This window comes from Mastigoproctus giganteus, chromosome 12 (assembly GCF_048544385.1).
Source record: "Mastigoproctus giganteus isolate SK-2022 chromosome 12, ASM4854438v1, whole genome shotgun sequence".
NCBI lineage: Eukaryota > Metazoa > Arthropoda > Arachnida > Uropygi > Thelyphonidae > Mastigoproctus > Mastigoproctus giganteus.
The window spans coordinates 49,989,489-50,016,429 of NC_143586.1; the positions used below are offsets into that span (position 1 = coordinate 49,989,489).

At 37.1% G+C, this 26,941-nt stretch overlaps 1 protein-coding gene across 3 annotated transcripts in view; it reads right to left on the reverse strand.

The window, feature by feature from the left end:
• Positions 1 to 26,941, reverse strand: part of Nin (blastoderm-specific gene 25D) — a 535,259-nt gene that overhangs the window by 451,080 nt on the left and 57,238 nt on the right. Inside the window, exon 1 of one of the 3 annotated variants that reach the window (XM_090386148.1) lies at positions 17,465 to 17,540. The exons of 1 other annotated variant lie outside the window; for it this stretch is intronic. The gene's annotated coding sequence lies outside the window, so the exon portion shown is untranslated. Of the gene's footprint in view, positions 1 to 13,823; positions 13,914 to 17,464; positions 17,541 to 26,941 lie in introns of those variants that run through there. One more of the 3 variants, XM_090386149.1, reaches the window with a different exon arrangement.

Genomic DNA, 26,941 nt, shown 5'->3' on the forward strand with positions numbered 1-26,941 from the left:
GGTTACTGGAATCCATGGTTCTCTAGCCCGCACGTTTAGCACGAGTGGGCTCATATATGTATAAACGTTTTGAAGGTCGTTTCAAATAAAGTATACGTTTATGTAGTAAATATCTAGAAATATTCAAGTGGATATCTTATGATTTCCAAGTAATTGCAAACACTTATAATAGATACAACTGGAGCTCAGAATATATCTTTGAAAACCGGAAGAGAAGCTATCTTTTGTTAGCTTCGATTGTGTGTTTGGTCTTAAATTTGTTTAATATTGGAAAAAGCCGATATTTAATAAGTCGATTCTGATCTAAAACTTGAAAAAAATCGAATCAGGTGATACATAAATAGATATAATTACTGCGTCAAAAAATAATAATGAGCGTTTTCATTTTTTCATGATTATTTTCGCTTTTTTTTCCAAGAATTTTTTTTTTAATTCTGATTTATTTTGGCAGTAACTTCGCTTTTATGTCGAACTGTCAAGCAAAAAAAAAAAAAAAAAATATATATATATATATATATATATGTGCCCACGCGCATTCAAAAACTAATCGCAGCTATTCCACGTTCATTTTAAGAGCTCATCACCACAAGCATGCGCGTTCAGAAACTCGCATGAGAACGGTCTCGTACCGAGTGTAGGTTCAGAAGGCACGTATTGACACTGGACATTGAATTTTCAAAAAATGCATACGAAAGGAAGTTGTTCCAAAGAACAGAAGGAGAAGAGATGCTGCAAAGGAAGAAAAGTTGATTAGGTGAGTTTGGATTTGAAGTGTGAATGTACAAAGTATATCGACAAGCAGAGGCAAGTGCTCGAACCAGTTGACAGAAAGAAGTGGAATTATGGATATTAATTCCAATCATAATTATTATTTTAATCCGATGCTGCGTATTTATTATGTATTTTAATTAGAGTATATTGAGTATTTCTTTTATTTATTCATTTTAACATTTTTTTCGTATTTATCAGAGGGTGAAAAAACAGATTTCAAAAATTTAAGTAGTGTAATCTCCTCAATGAGGGTTTTTATATGAAACAATATACCTATTTACCGGCCCATAACAAGAACTTATTTCCGAAAAATGTTACCTAAAATTCCCTTGTATCTTATGGTCCGAAGGTATACTAGGTGTACAAAGTGATCTTTAGCCATGACTAGAGAGAGTAAGGTCAAAATGTCCAGGTGGCCTTCTTAAAAAGATAGCTCTTATTGTAACCATTTCAGATCATACATAATACAGGCTTACAAAAAAATAAATAAAAAATAAATAAAAAAGGACGGTTGCTCTGAGTTAAACACAAAGTTAGCTGTAATTCAGGGAAGCCATGGCTAACTGCAGTTACTGGACATCTCAATTAACAAACCCTTTCAAGAATTTGTGAGAAGTGGATAAATGGATGGGGGCATGAAATCACGAATTGAAGAGGACGAATGCGACCAACCACTTTTCACCTATTCGCAATAGGTATAAAAAGTAGCACTTTGTGCCACTTTTTTATACAGAAACACGAGACAGTTTCCACGACTTTCAAGAAATATGGACTTAGCAATGTCCTTGATGATGAAGAACTCTTTGAAGAAAGTTCAAACCAGCAGCGAAAACGCGTTATACGATGAGTAAAAACTTCGTTTTACACTTCACCTTCATTTCTATATTAAAAAATTTTTTTTTTTTTTTTTTTGTGAATGTCAAATACTCCTATATGTAATAAAATACTTTTTTTTCTCAAAAGCTGCCTTCTAAAACGTGGATACATCTTATCGTCCAAAAAATACAGTATTTATTTTATGAGGACCGTTCAAAAAGTAATGACAAACTGGCGTGTACACGTGCTCGCAGGAACAAAGCAGCGTTGTTGCACTTGCACTTCGTTAGGATGGATTATCCTGACGAAGTGCAAATTCGTGTTGCAGGTGTTCTGAGCCGTGTCTACGAGGCTAGATCAGCGTCTGTAGATAAATATTGAAATTATACAGATACAAAACCCAAAAGGAATATTTCCATGATTTACTGGAAGCACGCAGGCATGATGCATTATCCCATCATATTATAGCCCGATGAGAAACGCCGTATCGATATGAAAAAGTGTGCAAGATGTCATTTCACGAATGCTACGAAGTCGTTACTGCAGTGGTAGCAATGGAAAAATCCTCGAGCATCCTCCCAATTCTCTAGGCATGAGTCCTTGCAATCTATTTGTTCCACAAGAACAATAACCTCATCTTGTGAATGTATAGATTGTTCATCACTAAAAGTAATAAATCGCTCCTCGACACTCTAACAAAATAGTCTGGTTTTGTTAGTGTCTGGACGCCTCTCGCATACTCAGAATGCAGTTATGCAGAAAGCGAGAGATTGCGGATGTTTTAACTATGAAATACTTTAAATAAAGTTCGATGTTATTTATTTATTTTTACTCGTGTTTCCACTACTTTTTGAACAGCCCTCATACATTAGATTCTTCCATTAAAGAAACAACAAAAAAAAAAAAAATTCCGTAAATTAACATAATATAAAAGAATCCAACGCATTAATTGTGTTCAATAGTTCCATAAAAATGATACCATGCAAGCAAAATTTACTTCACGAGAGTATAAATGACACAGGCCTACAAGAGTTCGCTTGTGACTTTTCACTGGATCGCTCACAATAGCAGAATAAGTTTTCAATTTCAGTATAACACAGGCTTATATGGATGTGGTTTGTCTTGTATCTATGCCAGCGTAACTACTGAATTTAACTTGCAAGATAATCACATGGTAGATACAAAGTAATTTCATTCTATTATTTTCTATTTATATTTAGACTTGAAAAACAATTGAAAGAAGGTTAAAATATGACATGCTCATTTTATCTGCAAAACAACTAATTTTTAATAAACAGATTTTCTTCACCTAAAACATTTTAGAATGGTAAATGTATATAGAAACTATAATCATGAGCCTCAAATACACTGACCAACAAGGCATGAAAACTAAAACACACACTTCAGACATCTTAAGAGTGTATTTTCCAGTTCTTCCTTCTGATAACAATCGGCACAAAAGAGCTAGACATTTTTACACAAGGAAATGTCTAAAATTAGTGAAGCCTTTTATTTTATTTACTCACTCTTCCTTATATACAGTTCTTATCTTCAAAAGCAGAATTCACAACGTAATGGAGTAATTGTAGATCGTGGTTTAGAAGTTTCTTTAAGCAATAATTATTAAATAGGCAGTCTTGAAAAAAAAAAAAAAAAAAAAGTATAGTCGTTCGCATACAAAACGCATATATTTATGAATAAGTGCATTAGAAATATTCTTAAAACAAAGGGTTTTAATCGGATTTAATCACCAACAGAGGATTATAAGATAAGATCAAGGAGGAAACGAATCTATTAAAAGAACAAAATAGAGATGGAGAGGTTACTTTGACTTAGACGAGTCTAAATAGTAAATTCTGAAGCAGGCTTATAACCTAAAGAAGACATTACAAAAACAACACTCATTGGAATCCATCTAAAAGAAAACTCGTTAAATACTTGTAAGGAATATGTAGTGAAAGAGCTGGATTGAAGAGCAAGTTATAAGCAGAGAATTAATGAGTCAGTTGTAGCGACAAGGAGGATCACAAATAATAAATGATCCTAATTCCTTGATCCCGTCTATATACAGGTGGCAGACATTGTCATAATATCATAATTATGTTAAGCAGAATACCACTGCATAAATAACCTCCAAAGCTGTTTATCAAACGTTTCTATCAATGTATCTAAGTTTCTAGCAACGCAAAAGTCAAAAAGAAAAATCTGTATGAAATCTTAAGTACGATTATCCGAAAAATCCCCGTGACAGTACTGCAGAGCGGCCAGCCTTTTTAAAATGAGACGCCAGCAACGAATATGGGACTAGTTGTTACTCAGGGAGGTAATCAGGAGAAATGGGAAAGGAGAGCATAACTAGGTTACTCGGGTAGAACTGGTTTGGCCCGAAGTGTACGTAAAGTAAAATATACAGGTATACAAAATTAACCTAATGCTGCCGACATGCAACAAGCTTTCCCTTGTAGCTGACCAGAACGACAGTGATAATTATGGAGCATTTCGTTTTCGCTGTAAAAGTCAAGCGTAACCCCAATGAGTCACTTCATTATTTTTTTTAAGCAGGATATTTCTTATACTAAAGGAAGAAACTGGACTCTAAACCGGTTTTAGCACTAATATCGAAAAGTAGGCTAAATGCTTTCCTTAAACAGCGTTAGGTCCGGCCATTCCAATGATGCAAACTCTGAACGACACCAAAATTTGCAATTTTTAAGATGCATATTTTTTTATAAATAGAAATTACAGAACAAATTGAATCGAATTATGCATGTAGTGTGTATGTCGCACCCAAGCGTTTCCATTTTTAATTGGGTTTCATCCTAATATCCACCTCTTATCAACTGGATCATCAACTTGATCCACAAATTTCTGAAATACCACCAAAATTAAATAAAATAAACATGTCTAAGCGGAAAGTTGTCTATTATATGAAGAGCGGAGTTGATCTCCTAGGGGTATTTCTATAAGTACTCAAGTGGCCTCCTTTTTCATTGAGAAACTTTAGTGTTTAAAATTCTCTCCTATCGGGATTCTATATCAATACGGTAGGAAGTGATCCAGCAGTTCTTTTGATCAAGGCTGTGTTTAAATCGAAAAATTTCAATTCAGTTAACCCTAGCACTACAGCATCTCAATACCCCGAAGTGCCGGGATGCTTGGAAACCAGGGTACAAAAAAAAAAAAAAAAAAAAAAATTCAACTATTTAATCGATAATTCACCAGTTTTTTTTTTTTTTTAATGATGATAAGGAGGACATGCGCCCTTGTCAATTCAGTTAAAACAAAAAAAAACAAAAAAAAGCTATTTTTGTATGGTTTATACTGTGAATATAAGAGGATAGTTCTTATACTGTTAATTGTCAATAACCTTGTATCGACGTGGTAGATAGAACTAAAAATGTCATTTTCAGAATTATGAGGAGTACTTTCAGAATCTTCTCATAAAGGCTATAAATTTGGTTCTGATCGGACTGTTAGCAGATAAATTCCAAACGGATGTAACTTAAGTGAAAGATCGAAATAAAAACATCTCCGTTTGGGTATCCTCGCATTTTCTCATTATGATTTCACAAGCCCTCTTTCCATTTTTGAAAAGAATGTCAATTTGCGAGATCTCCAAAAGTGGCATACAAGAAAGTTAGAATAACTCTATCCTGGTTTAAAATTAATTGTGAACGTTAATAAAGCTTGTGAATTTTATAATTGTTTTTCTAGAAAATTTAAGCTAAATAAAGAGATGAAGCATACATTGACATATATTTTAGAAAACAGAAATGCTTAAAAAGGAAAAAAAAAAAAAAAAAAGCAAAAGAACCAAAACTGTTTTTGTTTTCTATCACCATCTGGGGTTCGTATGGGACGAGAGTCTGACATTCCAGGCACACCTCTTGAACACGAAAACAAAAATGTATTCTGCTATGTGGGCAATCCGCCAGGAACTAATGGGGATACACAATGCTGAATTAGTCAAGTAACATGTCCTTCGACGTCTTTACCCAGTTCCTCTTGGTCATCGGCCCCTACACCACACTTCAACAAGTTCCTCAGCCTGGAATACTGGCTCCTGAAATGGCTCAACTGGCGGACTGGCAACTAGTACACTATTTCTAGGGCCCAACGCTACATCAATCTCGAAGTCACACCATGGAAACAACAAATTGTAGCAGCTAATCTTCTTGCACTGGCCATGCTAATTACAAGACGACTTGACGCCCCTGATATCAGTGACCTAATAAAAACTCCCCGAATTTGCGGAAGAAGTCAAGTGGACACAAGGCTCCCGCTGAGTATCAGTTTCAGCAATCTCAAAGGCCCGATACGCATGTTCCCAGGAAACACGGTTGATTTGATAAAGTCTAACCATCGACCTCGAGAAATTCTGCCAGCATCACACTTACAGACGCCAGAAAGTGATGGACACATAAATCTACTGTTATGCCTCTCAGGGGCACCACCAGAAGGAAAATATGGACTGCCTCAACTAAGGAAATACCTGTTGTACATATACTTCACGTTTTATGATCAAACATATTATGATCAAATATTTGATCATAATATGTTTGATCATACTTCACACTTATGATCAAATATCTTGCTTAGTTTGAGATACTACGGTATTCCACAATTTTTAGGTTTGTAATTAAAGAATTCTGTAAATACTGTTCCTTTCAGGTTAAGTACACATCAAGTTAAGTGCTCCATGTAACCCCAGACACATGTCCATGCCTTAACCTGTGAAATAATCACCCTGCTAGCTTACTGCTGTCCAGGGGGTGGCTCTAAAGCAGATCAATAAACAGATAATAATAATATAACTAACATTACCAAGGAAAATTATCCACAGAAGTCTATGGCGTCCATTTTGATAGAAATAGTTGACGGACTACTGATCAGGATGATCTTCGCTCCCCGAGTTCACGGCAAAGTTATTATACGAATAACATCCTCTCCTTGCAATGTGTAATCCCATCTGAAGTTCAATTACCCTAGTTGCCTGGATTTTGCTATACCCTAGGACTCGCATCTGGTGAGTATGGGCTTGGTACACCCAGGATCCTCAGCTAGATATCATCATTCTTCTCTTTCTTGGTGATTTAGTTATTCTCTTCTACTCTGACTCTCTCTCAAGGTAACTCAATTTTTTTTTTTTTTTTTTTTTTGTCTGGTGCAGCATAAGCCTCAGGCTTCCTTGCATGGCTAAAAATAAAGCCGGGGTCGAAGTTACTATATGCTGCAAGTTGGATCCTGTCCGAGGAGCTGCAGTGAACTGAACATTTATGTAGTTTTTACACGTTTATCTTTTTTTTCTGTAATATCGAGGTTTCTAATTTTGCATTAGACTCAAATCGTTATTATATTTCCAAGCTTTCTTTTTTTTTATTATTTCAAATTTCACGGAAAAGAGGTTCAAACCCACTGTATGAGATTATTTATATAATATGAGATTATTTATATAATCTCATTCGTATTGTATGAGATTATTTATACAGGGTGTCTCAAAAATATAGGTACAAACGTTTAGGGGAGCTAGGTAACATCTAAAGGAATGTGAATCGCATAGGAACCCATAACCGGAAACGTTACCGTAAGTCGGTACACGGCGCTGTTCATCTGTTCGCGAGAGGGAAAATTTCTGGTTTACTCATTCAAGCAGTAGTCGCCGCACGAAGAGTATGCATCGATATACGAACTGTGAGCTGGCCGACATGCGCCTAGTGTATGGATTATCAGAGGATCCACACGGTGTGCGTCCCATACGGCACAACATCGCTTCGCAATAAATGTGTGGGCAGGTATGGTCGCTGACTGCTTAGTTGGCCCATACCTGTTACCATCCCGCATGAACTCCGCTAAATATCGGATCTTTCTTGAACAAGTTCTACCAGAGTTACTTGACGATGTTCCAGCAAATGTGAGATGCAACATTTGGTCTCGACATGATGAGGCGCCTGCCCATTTGGAAGGTGTGTTCGTGACCATTGGAACAGGCGTTTTGGGTGTCGATGGATTGGCCGTGGTGGACCCGTTGCCTGCCCCCCCCCCCCCTGATTATCAGAGGATCCACACGGTGTGCGTCCCATACGGCACAACATCGCTTCGCAATAAATGTGTGGGCAGGTATGGTCGCTGACTGCTTAGTTGGCCCATACCTGTTACCATCCCGCATGAACTCCGCTAAATATCGGATCTTTCTTGAACAAGTTCTACCAGAGTTACTTGACGATGTTCCAGCAAATGTGAGATGCAACATTTGGTCTCGACATGATGAGGCGCCTGCCCATTTGGAAGGTGTGTTCGTGACCATTGGAACAGGCGTTTTGGGTGTCGATGGATTGGCCGTGGTGGACCCGTTGCCTGCCCCCCCCCCCCCACGCTCACCTGATTTATCGAGCTTTGATTTCTTTCTGTGGGAGGCCCCTCAAATCTATCGTGCATGAATCGCCTTTGGAGACGGAAATGGATCTCGTGGCGAGACTCCTCTGCGCTGCTGCTACTGTCAAAGAAACTCCAGGTGTGTTCGACCGTGTCCACCAATCCATGCTGCGTCGGTATCACGCATGGATCGCGTCTCATGGTGGAACCTTCGAGCATCTGCTGTAACATCATGAAATGCATCCATCTCGTACTCCATTGTTAATATTATGTCAAATAAATGTTTGCCACTAATTACTGTCTTGTGTCAATTCTGCTTCTTGTGCCTCTGCTACTACTTTCCCGTGACGTTTCCGGTTATGGGTTCCGAAGCGATTCGCATTCCTTTAGATATTACCTACTTCCCCTAAACGTTTGTACCAATATTTTGGGACACCCTGTATAATCTCATACAATACGAATTTTCCAATAAATATTGAAATTAATAACACTTTATCATAACAAAATAATTATTTTAAACTACTCTTAAGGGTAATATAACTTTAAAACAAGCCACAGGGAGATGGGAGATCTCCTATTAATAATAAAAAAAAACGAAAAAACAATGATTTCAAAAAGAATTAATAAATACTTGAGTCCAAAAAAAATCCATAACTTATTAATGTCCATCTAGATGAGCATTAATAACATTCAGTATTCTAAATAACGGGCTAATATTTTGCCATCCAGACATCCCACCGCTGATAGTTATTCACGTTCTACCCAAGTACCACGTGTCAGACAAAAGTATAAATATGCTTGTAAGCCGTCGAGGAGAGCGAGAGTAACACAACTGTGAAGGCAAGATGGCGCGGTCGACGGTTGTTGTTGGAGGTTTTACGGCGCAACGGCAGCCAAAGACCATAATGCACCAAACAACGGTAGGAACGATATCGACGGAGTTAACAAACTTCCAGCGCTGAATGATAAGGTGCCACATAAGCAATTACGCTGTACGTGACATTTGAATTGCACTGAATATCCTTAGGTCAACAACTGGTCATGTAATCTACAAATGGAAATGTACTGGAGCTAAAACAGTCACAACACGACCCGGAAAACCTCCAAAACTAACAGAATGTCACAGGAGAGCTTGCAAAGAATCGAACGCTCGAAACGCAGGTAGTCGTGGACGATTGGGATAAGTATCAACACAAGTATAGTGCGCAGAACGCTGCATGATATAGGCTACCACGGTCGTGCAACCATCCACAAGCCACTAATGACCCAGACAAATGCCAGACACCTTACATCTAGCTTGGTGTAAGGCCCGCAATTCTTGGACCGCAGAAATGACCAATGGAAAGCTGTGCTTAGGAGTGACGCATCACGGTACATGCTCTACCAGTCTGAAGGTCATGTCTGGGTGTGGCGGATGACCGGAGAAAACTACTTGCCGAACTGTATCGTCACCAAAATGATGTTTGGCGGAGAAAAAAAATTATGGCCTGGGGCTGCTTTTCATGGTTTGGCTTGGGACCATTGGTTGTTTTGGACAAAACCTTGAATGCTGAAGTCTATCCAGACGGGTGAATAGGGGAAACCCTGGAGCCCGCCAAAAAAAAAAAATAATAAAATACTTTGAACTTTGAGTCTATCCAGACATCCTGGACAATAATGAATTTAACTACGTTGTCGCTGAACGTCCGGGAAGGCCCATACCTGCATTAGCAGGGAACTGTAAGATATAAATCTTACAAATATTTACAAAGAAGATTTTTGAGATTAGGGAATATATTATTCTTTGATATGGTAAGTCTTTGATATGGAAAGGGAATTTGACATTTAAGAGATGCATATATGGCAAGAATAGTGGATTTAGAAATAAGAGGTTATAGATGTGTAAATTGAATAGCAGTCAAATGGAAGAGAAGTAAATGCAGATGTGTGAAAAGGGGTGAACTGAGAGTAAACAAAAGACAATGACCCATACTAGGGAAGGAGTGGTCATTTGCGTACAGGTGATAAAGGTTTACTAGAAGCAGAACAATGGGACAGTGAAATTCGGATGATTAAGAAACGTCTGACGTATGCGGCATCTGGACATAAGTTCCGACAGGCTGGCGTTTGTGCCGGAAAAGACCGAGTCACTGTGGTGGACTTTTTGGTAAGTTGACATTTCGAAAATACGAAAAAAGCTATCTTTGGAAAGAGCAAACAAAAGGTTTATACTGCCCTGGAAAATAAACAAGAAAATTACAGGTAAAAGGCTTGGTTTGCACACGGGGGCAAAGGGTTGTGGTATATTTTTTTTTTAACAAATAGGAAAGAGGAAATGGTTAGGTAAATTCTTTGGATTGGTAGAAAGTCCTGAGAGAGGAGGTAATTAATGAAAAGGGGTAGCATTAGAAAGTAAAGTTTGAAAGATAAATTATCTCTGAGGTAGATATACTAACGGAGTTCATTATGTTAAAAAGGGATCAGTGTATAATGCAAGGGAAACGAAGAAATGAGTAATAGAGAGAAAGAGTCCAGATAAAAAAGATTAAAGAGACGGAGAATAGGATAGTTACTAGGTTAATAAAGGTATTAGTGGGAAAGTGATAGAAATATTGTGCATAGGGAACATTGAGAGAGTTTTGAGTGTATAATGCATTAGAAGCGAAATAAAGGGCTTAAAGAAAGATTCTGAATATGTTTTAAATGATAGATAAAGAAGGTATATGAGCAGAGCTGAATACAGTGTTTTAATTGATGAAAATGTGTGCAATTAGTTTATCTGAAAGATTAATAACAAGGAGGGAAATTAGGATACTTAATATTTCTCTACAAGTATATTGTAACAGTGTAGTGAGAATAAGAGTTAAATAATGAATGTAGCATTTAGATGAAACATGTATGTGAAACAGTATTGTATCCAGGAGTAAAGAAAAAGAGTTAAAGTGAAGGTATGTAAGGTGAAGGTAAATTAGGAAATAAGCGAAGAAGAATGAATAATTGTCTAATCAGATTAGACTAGTGAAGGGAAACTGTAATAAGACTAATATATGCGGGCGCCTCCGTAGCCAGGTGGGAAGGAGCAGCAGTGCGTAGCACATGCTTCTTGATTAGACCGGGGTTCGAGCCCGTCACCACCAAATACGGAGTATGCGGAAAGGTCAAGGAATGACCACCGCATATCCCGGAGCAATATGGCCTTAGTTGCTAATGCTCCTAAAAACCAAATAACAAACAAACAACAAACTAATATATGCAAGGTATCTCTGATTTAACTTTATATGTTATGATTATATGATATCTGGTTCAGTTGTATATTATTATATATATAATAAAATTCATGTTTTATTTCCACTTCGAGTCTTGTTATTCTGAGTAACACATGCCTGGCTAGCTTAGTTAAAATTTGCTCTCCCACAATTTGGCGAGAGAATCCTGGAAAGTGAAGAAATTACCCTCATGATCCTGAGAATCTTCAGTGAGATATACAATGTATAGCAGTCAGGTGGCAAAAAGTGGGCCTTGCAGGTGTGAGGGTGTGCCTAAAAATCTAAATAAAATTTCCAAGGAAGGTATTTTTTTTTTTTTTTTTTTTTTTTTTTTTGGTAGTTGTTGGCGCATAGGCTTCTGTGGCCCAAAGAAGGTAATAAAAAGGTAAAGTATAAAATCCCTCCCACTCCCCCCCAACAGAACGCTCCATGTCAATACTGATCACGTTGTGCCGGACTAGTCTGCGTTCACGATCGTTAAAATTCTGGACTAGGAAACCCAGAGCCCTGACATCCTGTAGCGGATCCTTTTATCTGGATCATTGAGAGCGCGTGAAGAGAGACTGTCCAAAACATATATCTGAATTGGTCGCCGTTTGAAGGCCAAATACATCGGCGGATATTTAAAAAACAACTGGTGAACAGTTGTTTTACAGGTACTAGAGGGTGTCATAAGGGCTAAAGGTTTCAGCACACTTCATTAGCTTTCCTTTAAATACAAGTTATTTGCAGAGATGCAGGTGTCTGGATATTAATGATATGACAGTGTATTCTTATTTGAAGTTTAACAATTATTTCTAATTTTCAGCCCTTTACATTATTGTTCTATCAGCCCCCCCCCCCCCAATCCCTATTTGAAATTTATTATTCTTCATACGAACCGCCAGTCAAAAAACTTTCCCACCCCTGCTCTAAAGCATCCTAGACAATCAGTTTGTGATCAACATCGATTCAACTTCGGATCTACAGATCTGTTCTTGTTCTTTTGGCTTCCTATTTCCAAGAGCTAATTTTTAAACTGCTCCAGCTATATATTTTTTTATTTATTTTTTTTTTTTTTTTTTAATAAAGGTGCAGAATGGCATATTCAAACGAAAACCTTCTGACACTTTCATGATTGTTGCCAAATATAATGGATACCTTTTCCTTCGGAATGAACTGCCATGTTTCAGAAACTGAATCTGTCGTTTAAAATTGCGTATAACGTTGCAATCTATTAAGACAAAAAATACAAGGTGACGCACCAACTTAGGGAGAAATTCCTCGGACCCTCTAAAAGATCCACAAATTACTCTTTTGAATATATACTTGCTATTTAAACACCTACCACGCTTCTTTCACAACCCTTCTGTCGATGAATGTTAAGACGAGACATGCAATATTTCAAGTCCAAATTTTTTGAAAGAAGTATGATTTCGACATGATTTTGATTATAATTCCATACAAAAAGTCAGGGAACTCTGAGGGCCATTGAATTTGCATCTAATGCGTTGCCCGAGCATTGTTTTATTCAAGGATTGCAATTTTAATTTAATTAATGTGAAATTCAAAATGTAAATTAGCGGACATAATACAGTATTTCGTTAATGGATTCTCCCTCCGTGATTTACCATTTGCAGTCCCGCAAATAGTACATCAAAAGTGTACACCGAAAGTGTAAAATTGATCTAAAATGGTAGTACTGAAGTTCTAAAAATGTAATCAAAAAATTAAAATTGCAAAAAAGCTTCAGTGCATGCACTAAAAACAGATATATCGCTACTTATTAACGCATCTCAGAATCTACAAAGTTTAGATATATAATTTAAGTCACCAGACAAAGTGGGTCACACACAAAACTATCTGTCACGAAATACGTTAGCCACATTTATATGAATCAAGAATGCACGCAAATCGCCACTGGCTTAACTGATACACTTTCTAGTTTTAATTTTTTCAAATCAGTTCATGTTCCACACGGAACGAACAAAAAATATGACACAGATAATAACAATGTGAACTTTTTTGCAAAATATTGCTGGCATTATGACCGGAAATTGAATAGTACTGGGAAAGTAAATTAACAATCCGGTCCACTTTATAGTTTTAGTTCAGAAATGTCATGATTTGGACTATATGAACTCCATCACATCATTTTTCCCTTTAATCAGATATAAAATAACCACCACTTCTACCAATTGTTTTATAAAAAGCTTAATAACCAAAACTTCTTTTTGACTCATTTCAGAAACGTCCAAAAAATAAATAAATTATTTTATTATGTGTTTTATGCGGAAGTCCCAAATCTATTCTAATGGATGGGAAGAAAAGTACTCGTAGAAGAGTTTGGAATGATATTCCACAAGGAGATAATTTAAACAGTCAACCGGCAAGTTTCGCTCAAAACTAATCTAAAATGAATATCACTTTATCTGGTATGCCACTTTTCTCTAAAAGTGGCATACCAGATAAAGTTAGAATAACTCTAACCTAAAGCACAACTTAATGCTTTTTACGTTTTGCAACAATTTAAATATTAATTTTGAATATATAGAGTTGCAAATATTGTTTCATAAAAGGCAAAACATCAAAAAATAAATAAATACAAAATATAAATCAACACTACAAAAAAAAAATTACCAGACAAGATGATCAGTTGTAATTCCCAAAAAGGTTAAATTTTTAGCTAATCCTGATCGGACATATAAAAATCCGTTGAGTAAGTCATCCTTCCTTCTTGTGATGCCTAGAAAAACGGTCCGGGCAAAGAGGTGGAACACAGTGTCACGTTGGCCAATAGTTATTGTGTAGTGTTCATTTATCCTAACTTACGATAGTTCTGCTCTACATAGACATGCTTGCTATTGTAGCCTACATGCACACAAGGAAATGATAAAGAACTTTCTTTGTTGTGTTTTGTGATACAGAGGACATGTGCAGATTAAGGTATCGGATAAGCGTGAGCTTCGTCCTCGTTCAACATCAAAAGCAATCCGGAATAAACAAAGGTTTCATTTAACAAAAATTCTCCAGGATGTAATGTTCTCTTCTCTAAAACAGTAAGTAGTCTCAATATCACTCCACAGAATAAGTAAAGCAAAACACAACACAATACGCAGGCTCGGAAATATCTGTCCCAAAGAATAAAACTGAATTATACAAATAATGAAATTACACTATTTAGATGCAGAAACCGGAATCGTTAGAGATACATGTACTGCAGAGGGGAAAAAATACATTGATGAGGGTGTTTCTGCAGAAGAAATGACCTCAAATTATACAAGTACATTATGGTGAACACATATCCGCATAGAAAGCGAGGAAAATGAAGTATGAGAGAACACACATACTCCCAACAAGTCATGTGATGTTTGGATGATCAAACGCAAACTTTACATTGGCAAGAGAAAGAGCAAAGTATCAATAACGCTCTTACGGGAAGTGTAACCAAAGCATTAAATTTCGGGGCTGCTTACGCAGGCTACGAAGGTTGTTTAGGACAGCATGTAGTAAAAATAAGATATTTCTAAGTGCAATTCAGCTTTTAACAAAATGACTACCCTTGTATTTTTCACTATATTATAAAATCACGATGTTTTAAAAGTGGCCGAACCCATAATTGCATACATCTCCGGTTATACTTGCGGGAACAGCATACAAGTTGGAGTGCAGATCGAAGCTTAACTGCAGATGGCAGCACACATCGTGCGCAGTAACACGTTCACTTTCTGAATAAGGCATAACAGATGCTTTATAGTGTAATGATATTTAAGCTCAATTCTTTAAAGAGGCTAGATTAATGCAAACAGCAAAACTGCACACACATCTGCGGTGAAACTGGAGATACTGAAAAAAATCTATCTGAATATCAGGTGATCTCTAGAGGACTTGGGTCGCTAAGATCACCAGATCTCTCCTGGTTTGTTTCCTTGGGGGGAAGCTTAAAAAGCAAGCATTTTTGAACAATCCGCTCAATTGAAGATCTGGAGGACACACCACAATGTTAATTTTCTACATTCGCCAAGACATGCTTTACTGCGTCGCCGAAAACAGGTATAGCTGGGTTCGACAGTGTTTAAAACTGGCGTGCAATTCTAACATCTCTTATAACATGTTGTGGCCTTACACAACAGGTCTATAGGTCAACCAAAGTATATGTTCTTTCTACAAATGGAATCGGAGATACTGTATATGCAACTGTCTGGGTCTGGAGACTTTGCTTTATATCAAATATGATCTAAAAAGTGCACTACTGAAAAAAAATAATAAATAAAAGCATTAGAGACAAAGTAGAATATTAACACTCAGTAAGTTAAAAGGGTAGATAACCGATCGCTGTATCTTCCCAAAGCAAACTAAAGTTTTTCCAACTGATGCCTAATTGAGGCATTAGTAAATACATATATTCCATAATCGTCCAATATTAAAAGGCCAAAATCTAAAGTTGTTTTGCCGGATGGAAAACGTACAACAGAAAATTCCAATTTCTGGGAAGAATACTGTTCAAACCTTGCTGAGACCAATTAATTTGATCACGTGTGAAAAACCCCTAAAAATTCCCCCATCTCAATGGGATTCGAATTCAGGCCTTTCTTTTCCGCACGGTGTACAAGAAAAGTGATCATAACCACTATGTTACTGACATAGTCCTTCTCTAGCTCATCACTTTTCAAACTTTTACGGCCACCGAATCCTTTCGCAAATCAAGTTTCGGGGGAAATCCCAATAGCTTTAAAAATTATAATTTGTGTACATTAAATGTTAAAATACGAACTTTTGCGAACTGCAAAGGAGTTCCTCGAAACATGAACTAAAGATCACTGCTCTGTCTAGGGGCGTCGATAAACAGCAGGTTTCTCGAATTAAACAGCCTCACCGGTCCTCTCAAGACGCTCATGGCTCTATCTCAACTCCACCTAGTTAATGATGGCTTAAACCAAATATTAAAATACCAACTACTGACAGAATTTCTTAATCAAAAATCATCCTAACTGCTTCCATCTCTTAATTAATGCAGAAATTTTGAAGAATAAACTCAAAGTTTGAAAGATACGGGACTGATTGGTTGAGAAATAGTTAAGACCACGATCTTGTAAATTCCAAAAGATTACTTTGTGTAGGCCGCCGTAGCCTAGTAGTCAGGCGCGCGGGTGCATAAGTACACGTTCCTTGAGAGACCGGGGTTCAAGCCCGTGACTGCTGAATGCGGTGCTGTTTCTTGTATTCTGTGTATCTTGTAAACTCCTCTGACCATTTGGTCGTCCCGGAGTATAAACAGAAAATGTATTTAATTTATTTATTTAACCACAAAAAATCTGAAGTCGTTTACCATAAAACTATCTTTGCATGGAAAAAAAGTTTCTTTAATTGATCATTGACGAGAAACAAATCCAGACCTTTCCATTCTAAGACTATTGACCAATCCAGTGACGTCCGGAAAAGAGAGAGAGAGAAAAAAAAAAAAAAAAAAAAAAATGGAGGGTGAGAGGGATGTCAAGAGGACTTAAAGACTACGAGATTAATGTTTCCTTCAGCATAAAACCGACAAAACTTTATTAGCAAATTTTTAATGAGTGATTTAGGTTCTGTGAAATGTTAACGTTTGCATCACTGCTGTGACGGTTTATCGGATCAGACCAAGGAAGTGAAGTTGAATTAAACTGTCATTATTTAATTACCGTGTAACTTAATTAATTTTACCATAACACATCGTGCCTTGCATTCTGCGACGACTTTGGTCAACTCGTAAAACAAGCTCAAGAATCTTACCAGAAAACAATGTGACTATTTTAATCCTAAGCCACAATTCCGGTTTGGGATGCTGTTCTAATTTGATTTATAATTGCAAACTTCTATTAAAAAACCTACGCGTGGAAGAGGTCAAAACAAATGTCAAAGGTGGTATGGAGAAACTAAAATACATCAAAAAGAAATAAATAAAATAAAAAGAGGGGCAATAAGGACTAAAAGCAGGTATTCACAAAAGAGCGTGTTAAAAGAAGTCATTCATATAATCAAAGCGTATATAAGTTACCAAGCAGAGCTGGTTCTAAAGGGTTGAAAACAGCGGAACGCGCTGTCCCATTTGCACGCGGGGAAACACAAAGAAATCATAATCAGCTGCGCATGCTAATAACTTTCCAGGAGATGGAAATAACTCACTAATGATGACAGCGATAAAGAACAAAGCTCAGTAATTCTATAAAGGAAAATATTGGAAGGGATGTCTAAAACACATAAAAGCATCCAATAAAATGATAAATAAATAAGAATTGACATACCTTGCTATTACATGACGTCCGTATCCTAAAGCGTTTCATCATTAATTTCCCGGCGTCGTTTCATCGACACTTCTACGACACATACTAAAAAAAAACAAAAAAAAAAAAAAAAAAAAAACAAACAGTGGTGAGGGGGGAAGAGGTGTTCTGAGTCATCAAACAACCGTGTTCGAATCAAATTTTCGCAATGAACGGAACAGTTTAATGTTCCATAAAGCAACATATAGTCATCACGCCACTTTTAGACGCGCAACGATGGTTGGCGTCATAAGGCATGGGCGGCAGTCTGAACAACATGCGAGGTCAATCGCTAACATATGGTTCGAGAAACAATGGCGTGCGGGGTGGGTAAATACGACGAAAAACAGGGATGTTATGTGAATGGAATTTATATCTGAAGGAAAGAATTGTGCAGTCAAAAGAGACAGCATGTACAGTTCATAAAAATATGATCAATGGCTAACTGTCCTTGAAAACATCGCGGTGTACTACATCGAAGTTTCTATGAAAAATGCCTGCTTCAAGAACAAGTGAACGAAATAAGATACACTGGCAGGAAAAGATATTCTCCGCTATGAAATGAAACCAATGTTCAATCAAGCGGTGGTAGACGGTCCTAACAGAGTAATAATCCTCGCCCTTTCCAGAATATAATATTCAGATATAAAAGGGCGTATTAGAGAAACCTGCTCCCGTTCAATTTTGTTTTTGGTAAACCCATGAGTGGCGCACCAGTGATTCGGAACCGCTTTTGAGAACCCCGTGGCCTAGACTAATTGGCTGTAACCGCATTGTGTATTCAAGCCTCAAGAACAGTCTAAAGGTGGAGTACCAAACCTTTTGCAGCGGGTTTATTTAGTTTCGAAAAACTAGTACGTAAGCAGGTGATATTGTTGGATAGGGACTATATTAATAGAGTGGACGAGCCACCGTTTATCTTAAATGAGTTGAATCAAGTGGTGTGCAAAATTAGAAACATGTGCCTATGAATCGACTTACTAGAGGGGGAAGTAATTAAAAGGTTTTATCGTTGTGTTCGAATTTAATATTAACAATTTTTAACATTTGGTCTTAAGGATTGTTACTTCCCGCACTCCTGGAAGGATGCTATGCTGAAAGTTTTGATCCTGGCTCGCATGGGCCGATTTCACTGCTTTACAATTTGGGAAAGTTTATGAGCAATTGTTTAATAACAAAGCATATAAGAGAGATATGCCCGTATCTAGAAAGCAGTATGGGTTTACCTGTGGATGCGGAACAAATGCAGTTAATGCTGTTCTTGCCTGTATTAAACAATCTGAAAGCAAATATGTGTTTGGTGTCTCTATAGATTTTGCAGGAGCCTTTTACACAATAGATTGGAAATGTGTTAATGATGTTAACAATGGCAAACTGTTCATCTACAATTTATTGTATAATTAAGGAGTACTTTAGAGAAAGAAATGTAACAGTGCGATCCAGAGTGGAGAGCACAGTGCGTAAGGTTGTTTAAAGAATGTCAACAGGGATCGGTGTTCGGGCCGTTGATGTGGAACTTGTTCTTTGAGCCCAAAACGTTTTAAAAAGGGAACATGAACATCTTTGCATTTCCATGTTTCTTCTTCGCTTAATGGCAAACGTCCAAAATAAAATTAAAAATCTTTGTCAGCTATTACGAACGACCATGTTCACTCATAATTTGCTTTTATTTTCTGACATTACTTGAAATTGAACTTGCCGTAAGGTGTGCTTTTGTTTCTTCGCTCTCAGGGAAATACTACTCTCACCACTAAAATATTTCTAAGGACTCAACCTGTTAGGAGAATTTACATTATTTTAGGGAAGTTTACATCTGCCCGTTTCACCAATTCAGTTAACTTCTCCTTTAAAAAAGAAAAAAAAAACCAACTTCGTGTTATTTTAGAGATAATAAAACAGGAAGCAAATCCAATAAAACTCGCTGAGGTGTAAAAAACAGTCAGTATATGTTTTTGTACGAAACGTCAACAGCTTACTACCAAGACAAGGTTTAGTTTGCTGGTTTAGTTCGTACTCTATGCGCAAGAAGTGAACCGAATACAGTTTAAAAATTGCAGTTTATTTATTTACAAACTTCTCACCCACAGAGCATGCAGCACCTAGATAATGGTGAAAACGCTGAGGATTACAGAGAATCAATACAAAACAGTCACTAATATTAAAATATATACAAAATTTGGATTAACAAAACAGAGTGCAGAGCAGTTTCTTATACATAGACGATTTAAGTGTAAAATCAATATTATGATTATTCAATACATGAAGGAAACGGAACAGATTGAGCACGAGGAACAGGCTATGAGAAATTAAATATTTGTTAAGTTATTTATTTTGAAGGTTACTTTTATTGTCAGCACTGTTTGTAGGCGAGGATAGAATTAACTACAAATTATTTCTATAAAAAAAAAAAAAGCGGTTTACTGCTGAACAATAGCAATTATTGTTCAACATAATTAACTAAGCAGCTTTTATACACTTGTCCTATCGCTTTTTCAAACCATGTGTGTTTGTGCTCGCGCGAAACACATCGATTAAGTAAAATACAAGATTTTCAGGTTCCGCATCTTCAAAAAACGTTTGACACCACACTGTTATTTAAGAAGACCAAACAAATGAAAATCGTCAAGAGCGAGATCAGCGCTGTAGGGACACCAAGAAATTCGGACCCCAAATTATTAATAGTCTATTCGGTTGCACGCACTGAATGCAACTTGACAGTGCCATGCAACAGCAGTACTTGGCTCAACAGCCCAGGCCGTAACTTTTTTTTTTTTTTATGTGAACCCCAAACACGAGAGGTATTAGAACTTATAGTACTTAGTACCGTGCTTGGGTTAGCACGGTACTAAGTACTATACTTACTGACCCTTGAAAAGTCCGGCTAATCAAAAATACTGTTTACAAATTTAAAAATTAAAAAAATAAAATATATTAAAAGAATTGTTAGTTCGAATTTTGTACGAAGGTATTCATAATCTTTAATTAATAGAACTTAAACTATTCCTAAAACAGATATCTGATAATTCCCGGAAATGTCTCCCTGTCAATGAACTAGATAAACTTCTGGATTAAAATAGCATCAGATTCTAAAAGTGGTAAAATTAACTATTTATACGCTTTAATTTTAAATTATAAAATGAAGGGTATAAATGAAAGCGCTTTTTGTTATTAAAATCACCTTTACTGACAAAGCAACATTCTTCTCTAAATATTTTTATGGGCACTGTTTTCTTGAAATGAAATCTATATCGCACCAGGGCCGTCTTTTGGTATTTGCAACCCTAGGTACTTTTTACTCCGAGGCCTCGCTACATTATACCCAACATTTTAAAATTCTCTTACGTTAAATCTATTTTTTTTTTTTTTGAAAAAATTCGCAAGCGTTTTTATAAATCTGGTTTTGAAGTTATTTCCACATTTATTCCAGCACTAACTTACCCGCAATATGAACTTTGAGGTTTTTAATGATTTTGCTAACAGAAAAGACCGAAGAAAGAATTTATCTTATAAATCTGTTTAAAAATCAGTTTATAGAATTTTAATGCCGGAATAAAATCATTGAATATATATATATATATATATATATATATATATATATATATATATATATATATTGGTTCCTGTTTTTTTAGCCAGATTCCCTAATGGAAAAGGCGCTGCTAATAGAGCCTTTTCTTCTAAACCAACCTGCTGTTGTTGTTGTTGTTGTTGGGGTTTAAAGTGCAATGGCTACTTAGGCCATATTGCACTTATGGAAGTGATGCATACAGTCTGTGTTTGTTGATTTATAAGCAGTTAAATACGGTTATACAATCTTATTCGTTTTAGAAAGGAGAAGAATTCTGCAAGATTTGAATTTTCGCCTATGATATGGTGAAGTTGCTGTTGTGCTTGGATTTTTCTGGTGCAAAGGCTACTTAGGCCATATTGCACCTAAAAAAAACCAACCTGCACATGTGCTCTAAAATCAACCAATATTCATTCGTTACAGAACTCAAACTAAGAAAACTCATCTTCAGTTTCATTCATCCCCTCTGTGCTTTACCACAATACTTTCTGAAAATTAAACTCTATTGTCAAGTTTCCTCAAGTTACCCAACTCTCGTCCAATCCGGGTACTAATGCAACTGCAAAATTTTGAAACTTAACATAGTTGGTAGTTTGAAAAGTTCTTCGCCTGAGTATGAAAGGGTTTGTTAAAAATTTCTCTACTGAATGTATAACACTTCAACTAATAACCGACCAAGTTTTATGCAGTTTCAATAATGTCTTTTTTTTTTAATTACCTAAAGTCAACAAAGTTGTGTGAATGAGAAAAGACGGACAAAATCAGTCACCATGCAGTCATCCAATATTAAATAAAAAGAGGGACTAACGCAAAATTCAATTCATGAAGATACGAGTATAGTTACAACAATGGGGAGGAGATAAATATCTTTATTGCAATCAGAGAAAATAAGTAAATTTTACATGGATGCCTGATGCAATGCCCATAACAGCAAAAATGCTAAGAGATACCCCTTCCTATCCCATAATTAAGAAGTGGGCAGCAGAATTTAAAGGGAGGGAGAAGCTAAAGATTACCCACCCTATGGAAGACCCGCACTGTCCAATAACAAAGGTTCTCACTATGAAAAAGGTGTCAGCACAATGGGTGTCCCAAACTGGTTGACAGCAGATCAAAAAGGCGCAAGAGTCATCAAGCCAAGTGAACATTTTCATTGTTTTCAAACAGATTCAGCAAATTTCCTTGCAAGGTTTGTGAACCATGGATGAGACGTGGGTCCATTGCTTTCAGCCAGAGACAAAGGAGCAGTCAAAACAGTGGAAATTGTTCTTTCCCCCCCTCCAAAGCGAGCCAAGTTGATTCCTTCTTTTGGCAAGGTGATAGCATCGGCTTTTTAGAATGCTGATGGAGTGTTGCTAGTGGATTATCTTTAGAAAGACGAGAGATGCACAGGAGCATATTACGCAAACCTTATGAGGCGTTTGCATGCAAACGTAAAAAACAAACACCGAGGAAAAAACATAGCAAAGGAGTCATGTTCCACCAGGACAATGCGCCTGCTCAAAAGTCTGTCATTGCCATGGCTGCACTGCATGAGTGCTACTTTGAAACCTTGGACCATCTTCCATATTCACCTCATCTAGCACCACTGGACCTTCACCTATTTCCTAATTTGAAAATTACCTGGACGTCACTGCCATTGCTGCAGTAGATGGATTCCTAGAGGACCAAGAGAAATCTTTCTTCGCGACTGGAATCAACGCAGTGAAGCATCGATGGCAAAAGTAATATACTTTTCAATAAACTTTTAAAACAACCCCTCGTAGTGCTTAGCACTATTAGATTTCAACAAAATTTGGTGCTGAAGGTAATCCACTAGTGTGTGTGTGTGTGTGTATGTATATATATATATATATATATATATATATATATAGGATTGTTAAAATTAAAGTATCCCTATGCAGAGGACTCTGGAGCAAGTTCTAAGGCTCGTACTGAAGAGAAATTTGGGCAACAAGTACAATAAAGAATGCGCTCGCCATTTATTGGAAAAAAAAAAATAGTTACAAAATTTGTCACTATATGGCGCTGTGGAAATACAAATCACTTGAACAGCGCTACAATTGTTCAATGTGTCCTCCATTTTGGTCAACAACAGTTTCCATTCGAAGAACGTAACATGTCAACTGGAATAACCAGCACATGATGTCTAATGCTGTCCTTGAGATCTGCCAGAGTTTGACATCCTTCCCGATACACCTGGTTCTTCAAAAAACTCCACAACCAGAAGTCGCGTGGGGTGAGGTCCGGTGATCGAGGTGGCTAAGATGTCTGGAAACAACGGCTGATCACCTATTCCTCTGTAAAGTGTTGCCTTAGCAATCTTTGAACACAACGGTGGATGTGAGGCGGCGCACCATCTTGCATGAATATGGTATCCTGAAAGCACTCAGGTTGTTGCAGCTCTGGTATTGCGAAATTTTCCAACATTTTAATAATATCACTGTCCAGTGGAGGAACAGGCGCGGGGTCCAGTCGATGTTACCTGTTCAAAAAAAAAATATGGCCCAATCATGAATGTGGCCGTAAATCCACACCACACTGTCACTTTTGGAGAATGCAACGGGATCTCTTGGATAACTCGAGGGGTTTTCTGTTGCCCAAATGAGACAGTTGTGCGTATTCACTCATCCATTTAAGCAGAAGTGTGCTTCATCACTCCAAAGGATGTTCCATGGCCAAGTGATATCCACTGTCATTCGCGCCAGAAACTGAAGTGCGTATGTGAAACGAATATCTGTATCCCCATGCTTCAGCTGCTGTAGCATGCGCATCTTGTAAGGATAGTACCGCAACACCTGACGCATTGCTAGCCTTACAGTGGAATACGGCATGTCCGCTTCACGAGAAACAGCTGACACACTTGCTACCACATGGAGATTGACTTGATAAATCCACGACAGCAACTTCAACACGAGAGGAGTCCATTCGTTTTCGACCTCTACCTGGTTGAACACCAAGATGTCCTGTAGATTCAAATTTCGCAATCATTTTGCGGACAGCACAAACAGTCATAGGTCCACGAGGGCCTTATGCGCTTCTGACGCCGGAATTCTCTGATAGCCGCAGCTGCATTGTTGCTGTTCTGATAGTACAGCTTCACTAATAGCGCCTTTTCCTGCAACGTTGCTGTTCTAATAGTACAGCGCTTCACTAATAGCTCCTTTTCCTGCAACGTTGTTGGCATTGCTGCTGTAGTGCAGGCAAACATCTACTGTATGATTTTGAAGAGACTGCTTTGCTTTTATACAGTACAGTAGAGCTGAGTAGTGGCGCTGTGGCAATAACTTACGATTATGCAAATAACGTAAGTTATTTGCATAATCGTAACTAAGATAGTTACGCGCCATACAGTGACAAATTTTGTAACTATTTTTTTTTTTTTTTTTTCAATAAATGGCGAGCGCATTCTTTATTGTATCTGTTGTCCAAATTTCTCTTCAGTACGAGCTTTAGAACTCGCTCCAGAGCCCTCTACATAGGAATACTTTAATTTTAACAACCCTGTATATATTAGAAGTAAACAGTGGTCAGGTGCAACAAATGTTTCGTAGCATATAAACTGTAAACACAGGATAATACCAAAGGTGAGAGAGGTGTGGTCGAAAGTATTGCGCGACTCGAGATAATTTATAGATTGTGTTTTACTAACGCTGCTAAGGACATAAAAAGATCCACGCATGCAATCGAAGGTCGGGTTGGATTGATTAGATACCGTGTAGCCATATGTCTTGACATTTATACACGTACGTGGTGTTTGTAGAAGTGGCTTAATAGATGGACACAAACTGATGAGTTCTTTTTCGATTTTATTATTATTAAACAGTATTTGATAGTTCCGGGTTTATATTCTAGATATAAAACAGGAAACATCAAATACTTATACGTTTTCCTTTCTTAAACATTTTCCTCAAAAAGATGTTTCTTGCAGTAGATCCTTAACAAGTTCCAAGCAGGTTATATTGTACTACAGGTACACTATTTAAGTATAATCTTCAAAGAAAAAGAACAGCATTATGTGTTTCTATGAGATGTAAAAGTTACATGTCACTAAAAACAAGTACATGATTATTCATTATGAGTTGCAATTGAAGTAGCCATGACAAAATGATTACAGCGGACAAGAATCCCAATAGTTCCCCGGCCTTCAATGAAGCCCGAAACATTTTGCAGGAAAACCAGTAAAGAAACTTAAAAAAAAAAAAGGGTCAGACTTGTTTTCTCTAAGGAATGTTGATCGAATGTTCAGCGATTTGGAAAGCCCACATGTGTAGTACCCGATAGCTAAAAACAGCAGGAGGAATGCTGCTCTTCTTTATTCGCCGTTTTCTTTAGGATCTTGAACATCACAAACTCATGATTTAGACTATGTGCAGATGGTAATGAAACGGAACAGATGACAGCCCTTCGATTTCATTTCGTAAACGAAGTCTATAAAAAATACGAAGTCTCTTAAACATACCTCCAAGGTGGCAAAAAAAGACACGCCCAATTCGTGGCTCATGCATGCATGTTACGGTTCATTGGTAAAATGAACTCCACATTACTTATATTATAAGAAAATGTGGATAAATAACCTAATCTTGAAGAGAAAAATTCCAACTTCCCTATTCTTGGTGTCCTACCTCTAATATGAATTTAAGTCATTTCATGAGACATTTTATAGCGCAAAGGCTTGACGTATGCTCATCTGTTACCATCCCTTAGACTCAGAAACTGTGATTATTCAATAATAAAATTTTAACACTCTAAGAAAGAATATCCGGATGAATTTCAGGTCATAGCACAGCAATTCTTAAGGCACTCTAGTTAATATGGTTTCGAGTACCAGTGTAATCACGGATCGAGCTTTGTGGCCAAATAGGTGTGAGGACGAACATTATTATGCTGCTGGCACGCACTCTTGAGGGTAGAGAACCACATGGATGCTTTCGAATTGCGGACTTTAAATGGTACAGAGGCAGACCACAGTATTTGTCAAACTTGCCACTGTTTCTCCTCTCTCCAAATAAGTTTCCGAAATCCCTACCTTATGATAGGATACTGTGAGTAACTTTTCCGACTGATGCGTGGGTACGAACTTTCTTTGGTTGAGATGAGCCTGAACGGTGATTGCAAATTCCCTAACAGGGTTAGCAGAAGTTTCCCCTACTAGTAAATTCCTCTAATCCTTAAACAACACGTACCACACATAGCGCTGTTGCGAATTCCCTTAATTTCAAATTTCAAAACTAACCTAATGGAAATCAGGAAAAGGCGATCCTGGCTTTATTTACATTTTATATTTGTATTTATTTAATTTTCATATTTTTATTATATATGTTTTACTTACATTTTCTTTTGTTTTGCTATTTTTTTTCCTTCATCGGTGTTATATTAAATATTTATTCCATCCCACTGAAAAAGCGATGTGAAACTCTTTTCACATAGTCAAGCAGTGACATTTCGTCGCATTTGTATTCTGTTATCAACCGAGTCAATAATTCATGTCGCTTTTTGGATTTGAGATTTCGAAGTTTTTACGATTTTTGAATACAGTTTAATTTTACACAAATTTCTCTTTGCATCTTTTTCAAATATCTATGAAAGTGTGCATACTGGAATGGCTGTGATTGCAATTCATATTGAAATGGGAATTTAAATAACTCACAGGAGTTTACAGACTCCCATACAGACTTGGGAGTAGTTTTCGATTGCAAACTGACCTTCAACCCCCACATTGACAAGCTCATAACAAAATTTTGCAAAATGCGGTGGATTACCAAACAACAACTACTTCACGTTAAGGATCTGGATGTGACTCGGCGGTATGTATACACCTCTGTATACTCCGTCGTGTTATACGCCTCAGAAATATGGGCATCTGCAGCCCCCACGAATATCAAGCGTGT